The sequence below is a fragment of the Hordeum vulgare genome, chromosome 7H (genome assembly GCF_904849725.1).
Source record: "Hordeum vulgare subsp. vulgare chromosome 7H, MorexV3_pseudomolecules_assembly, whole genome shotgun sequence".
Classification (NCBI taxonomy): Eukaryota; Viridiplantae; Streptophyta; class Magnoliopsida; order Poales; family Poaceae; genus Hordeum; species Hordeum vulgare.
Window position 1 is genome coordinate 255,578,750 of NC_058524.1, and position 6,000 is coordinate 255,584,749.

The following is a 6,000-nucleotide window of genomic DNA, read 5'->3' on the forward strand; positions in this document are numbered from 1 at the left end:
CATTTCCAATTGTCTGCTAACATAATCATTGAAACTCTGTTGTTTGGCAACAAAGTTGTCAAATTTATCCATGCATAGGCTAGCAGGTTTATCAAAAGGAATATCACTCTCATCAAACCTACGCAGAGAATTTACTTCTACTACCTGTATCGGGTTATCGAGACCATGGATCTCTTTGATAGGTGGTAGATTTTTGACATCTTCAGATTTAATGCCTTTCTCTCGCATAGATTTCTTGGCTGCTTGCATATCTTCGAGACTGAGGAATAGAATACCTCTTTTCTTCGGAGTTGGCTTAGGAGGTGGTTCGGGAATAGTCCAAGCATTTTCATTGCACAAGATGTTATTCAACAGAATCTCAGCTTGTTCTACAATTCGTTCCCTAAAAACACTACCGGCACAACTATCTAGGTGGTCTTTAGAAGCATCGGTAAGTCCATTATAGAAGATATCAAGTATTTCATTCTTCTCAAGAGCGTGATCAGGCAAAGCATTCATGAGCTGGATGAGCCTCCCCCATGCTTGTGGGAGACTCTCTTCTTCAGCTTGAGCAAAGTTGTATATTTCCTGCAAGGCAACTTGCTTCTTATGGGCAGGGAAATATTTTTCAGAGAAGTAGTAGACCATATCCTGGGGGCTACGCACACAACCAAGGGCAAGAGAAGTGAACCAGGTCTTAGCATCATCCTTTAGAGAGAAAGGAAACAACTTGAGCATATAGTAGTGGCAGATCTTTTCCTCACTAGTGAAGAGGGTGGCTATATCGTGCAGTTTGGTAAGATGAGCTACAACTGTTTCTGACTCGTAACCGTGAAAAGGACCAGATTCTACCAGAGTGATTAACTCAGGGTCGACAGAGAATTCATAATCCTTATCGGTCACAAAGATATGCGAAGTAGCAAACTTCGGGTCGTATTTCATCCTAGCATTCAGAGATTTTTCTTTCCACTTGTGCAGTAATTGCTCAACATCATAGCTATCCTTACACGCAAGAAAATCCTTAGCTATCTCTCCCTCCATAACATAGCGCGTATCAGGCATAACAGGCAATTCAGGCATAGTAGCAGGTTCTACTTCAATAGTATCCGCAGTTTCAGAAGTATCACACATCTAGCAGCAACTCTAGCAATATGTGCATCAAGGAATGCACCAAGTGGCAAAGCAGTATCAAGCATAGCATCATCAGGCATAGTATCAAGCATGGCATCATCAGGCATAGTATCAAGCATAGCATCATCAGGCATAATATCAAGCATAGCATCATCATAAGCATCATGGGCAGCAGAAGTAGCATCATCAAGCACAGGCGACATATCAAGATTTCTAGCAGGAGGCGAAGTCGCAAACTTACTCATAACTGAAGGTGAATCAAGTGCAGAGCTAGATGGTAGTTCCTTACCTCTCCTCGTAGTAGAAGGCAAGATTTTAGTTCTTGGATCTTTCAGATTCCTCATAGTGATCAGCAGACATCAATCCCAAGTGACTCAGAGAATATAGCTGTGCCTCCTCGGCAATGACGCGAGAAAATAGTCTTGATAACCAACAAGTGTAGGGGATCGGAACAGTTTTCGAGGGTAGAGTATTCAACCCAAATTTATTGATTCTCCACAAGGGGAAGAGAAAGAATATTCTCAAGTATTAGCAGCTGAGTTTGTCAGATTCAACCACACCTGAAAGATTAGTGTCTGCAAGCAAAGTATCAGTAGCAAAATAGTATGATAGCAACGGTGTCAGAAAAGATCTGTTGACGGCAGACTATTCCTAATTGTTGTATCAATGGCGCCAGTAAGTTGCACGTGGATGGGGAACTATTCTTCCCCGGCAACGGTGTCAGAAAAGGGCCTTGCAACAAGTAACAACAAAGGATCAAGTAGCAGCAGTACTGACAACAGTAGCGACAGCAGTAGCAGCAAAGTGGCAGCAAAGTGGCCCAATCCCTTTTGTAGCAAGGGACAAGCCTGGACAAAGTAACGTAACAAGGACCAGTAGTAAAAGACTCGTAGGCAGTGGATCGGTAATGGATGAGTATGACGGATGTGATTCATCATGTAACATCTATAACACGGAGAGATATGTAACTAGCTCCCGTTCGTCAATCTAATGTAGGCATGTATTCTGTATGTAGTCATACGTGCTTAGGGAAAAGAACTTGCATGACATCTATTGTCCATCCCTCCCGTGGCAGCGGGGTCCTAATGGAAACTACGGGATATTAACGTTCTCCTTTTAATAAAGAACCGGACCAACGCATTAACACTTGGTGAATACATGAACTCCTCATACTATGGTCATCTCCGGGAGTGGTTCCGGCTATTGTCACTCCGGGGTTGCCGGGTCATAACACATAGTAGGTGACTACAACTTGCAAGATAGGATCTAAAACACACATATATTGGCGACAACATAATAGGTTCAGATCTGAAATCATGGCACTCGGGCCCTAGTGACAAGCATTAAGCATGGCAACGTAGTAGCAAGATCAATCTCAGAACATAGTGGATACTAGGGATCAATCCCCGTCAAAACTAACTCGATTACATGAAAGATCTCATCCAACTCATCACCGTCCAGCAAGCCTACGATGAGATTACTCACGAACGATGAAGAGCATCATGGAATTGTCGATGGAGGAAGGTTGATGATGACGATGGCGACGATTTCCCCTCTTCGGAGCCCAAAACAGACTCCAGATCTGCCCTCCAGAAGAAGAACAGGGGGTGGCGGCACCTCCATATCGTAAAACACGATGAAACCTTCTCTCTGATTTTTTTTGGGCGAGACGGAAGATATAGAGCTGAGTTTGGAGGCGGTGGTGCCATGTGGGCCCCACAAGCCCTCACGGCGCGGCCAGGGGGGTTGCCGCGGCCTGTGGTCTTGTGGCCCACTGGCACACCTCCTCCGGTGGATCTTTGCGCAGGTATTCTTCTTTTATTCTAGAAAAATTCTCCATAAATTTTCAGGACATTCCGAGAACTTTTATTTCTGCACAAAAACAACACCATGGCAATTCTGCTGGAAACAACATCAGTCAGGGTTAGTTCCATTCAAATCATGCAAATTAGAGTCCAAAACAAGGGCAAAAGAGTTCGGAAAAGTTGATACGACGGAGACGTATCACGGGCTCGGTGGGGATTTGGGCTCGAGGGGGATCTGGGCTCATGGGGGGTTGGGCTGGTAGCGACGTGGAGGGAGAACGAGAGTGAGGGGTTCGAGCAAGGGGCTGGGAAGCGCTCGCTCGTGGTGGGGATTGGTGCCGCGGGAGGCTGGCTGGCAACGCTGGTGGGAGGGAGGTGCGGGGTGGGTGATACGTCTCCGTCATATCTACTTTTCCAAACTCTTTTGCCCTTGTTTTAGACTCTAATTTGCATGATTTGAATGGAACTAACCCGGACTAACACTGTTTTCAACAGAATTGCCATGGTGTTGTTTTTGCGCAGAAATAGAAGTTCTCGGAATGACCTGGAAATTTACGAGGATTTTTTGTGGAATATATAAAAAATACTGGCGCAAGAATCAACTAGAGGAGTGGAGCGAGGAGCCCACAAGCCCAGGAGGCGCGGGCCCCCTGGCCGCGCCTAGCAGGCTTCTGGGGCCCTCGGGGCTCCACCGCCTCCAACTCCAGCTCTATTTAGTCCCTTTCGTCCGGAAAAAAAAATCAAGGAGAAGAGTTCATCATGTTTTACGATACGGAGGCGCCGCCACCACCTGTTCTTCCTCTGGAGGGCAGATCTGGAGTCCGTTCTGGGCTCCGGAGAGGGGAGATCGTCGCCATCGTCATCACCAACCTTCCTTCATCGCCAAGTCCATGATGCTGTTGACCGTTCGTGAGTAATATCGTCATAGGCTTGCTGGACGGTGATGGGTTGGATGAGATCTATCATGTAATCGAGTTAGTTTTGATGGGGATTGATCCCTAGTATCCACTATGTTCTGAGATTGATGTTGCTACTACTTTGCCATGCTTAATGCTTGTCACTAGGGCCCGAGTGCCATGATTTCATATCTGAACCTATTATGTTCTCGTCAATATATGTGTGTTCTTGATCCTATCTTGCAAGTTGTAGTCACCTACTATGTGTTATGACCCGGCAACCCCGGAGTGACAATAGCCAGAACCACTCCCGGAGATGACCATAGTATGAGGAGTTCATGTATTCACTAAGTGCTAAGGCTTAGTTCCGGTTCTCTATTAAAAGGAGAACCTTAATATCCTGTAGTTTCCATTAGGACCCCGCTGCCACGGGAGGGATGGACAATAGATGTCATGCAAGTTCTTTTCCCTAAGCATGTATGACTACATAAGGAATACATGCCTACATTACATTGATGAACTGGAGCTAGTTACATATCTCTCCGTGTTATAACTGTTGCATGATGAATGTCATCCGGCATAATTATCCATCACCGATCCAATGCCTGTGAGTTTTTCCTACCAGTCCTTGCTACGTTACTTTGTCGCTATTGCTATCACTGCTGCTACTGTTACTCTGTCGCTACTGTTGTCACTGCTGCTACTATTACCGTTGCTACTGTTTCTATCACACCACTTTCCTACTGATACTTTGCTACAGATACAAAGTCTTTCAGGTTTGGTTGGATTGACAACTCAACTGCTAATACTCGAAAATATTCTTTGGCTTCCCCTTGTGTAGAATCAACAAATTCGGGTTGAATACTCTACCCTAAAAAACTGTTGCGATCCCCTATACTTGTGGGTTATCAAGACTATTTTCTGGCGCCGTTGCCGGGGAGGCATAGCTCTATTCTGTGAGTCGCTTGGGATTTACGTCTGCTGATCACTATGAGGAATCCGAGAGATCCAAAAACTAAAGTCTTGCCCTCAACTACGAGGATAGGTAAGGAACTGCCATCTAGCTCTGCAATTGATTCACCTTCAGTTATGAGTAAGTTTGCGACACCACCTCCTCTTGAAATTTTGATGTGTCGCCTGTGCTTGATGATGCTACTTCTGATATCCATGATGCTTGTGATGATTCTTTGCTTGATACTTCTTTGCCACTAGGTGCATTCCTTGATGCACAAATTGCTAGAGTTGCTGCTAGATGTGATGATACTTCTGAGACTGCTGAGATTATTGAAGTAGAACCTGCTATTTCACCTGTTAGAGCTAGCTCTCCTAGATATGAATTGCCTGATATACCTGAGGGTTATGTTATGGAGGGAGAGATAGCTGAGGACTTTCTTGCTTGTAAGGATAGCTATGATCTTGAGAACTTACTGCGCAAGTGGAAAGAAAAATCTTTGAACGCTAGGATGAAATACGACCGGAAGTTTGCTACTTCGCCTATCTTTGTGACCGATAAGGATTATGAATTCTCTATCGACCCTAAGTTAATCACTCTGGTCAAATATGATCCTTTTCATGGTTATGAGTCTGAAACGGTTGTAGCACATCTTACTAAGCTGCACGATATAGCCACCCTATTCACGAGTGTGGAAAAGATCCGCCACTACTATATCCTTAAGCTGTTTCCTTTCTTGCTAGATGATGCTAAGACTTGGTTCACTTCTCTTGCTCCTGGTTGTGTGCGTAGTCCCCAGGATATGATCTACTACTTCTCTAAGAAATATATTCCTGCCCATAAGAAGCAAGCTGCCTTGCAGGAAATATATAACTTTGTGCAAGTTGAAGAAGAGAGTCTCCCACAAGCTTGGGGGAGGCTCGTCCAGCTACTGAATGCTTTGCCTGATCACCCTCTTGAAAAGAATGAAATACTTGATATCTTCTATAATGGACTAACCGATACTTCTAGGGACCACCTAGATAGTTGTGCTGGTTGTGTTTTGAGAGAACGAACTGTGGAACAAGCTGAGATTCTATTGAATAATATCTTGTGCAATGAGAATGCTTGGACTATTCCCGAACCACCTCCGAAGCCAACTCCGAAGAAAAGAGGTATTCTATTCCTCAGTCCTGAAGATATGCAAGAAGCTAAGAAATCTATGAAAGAGAAAGGCATTAAATCTGAAGATGTCAAA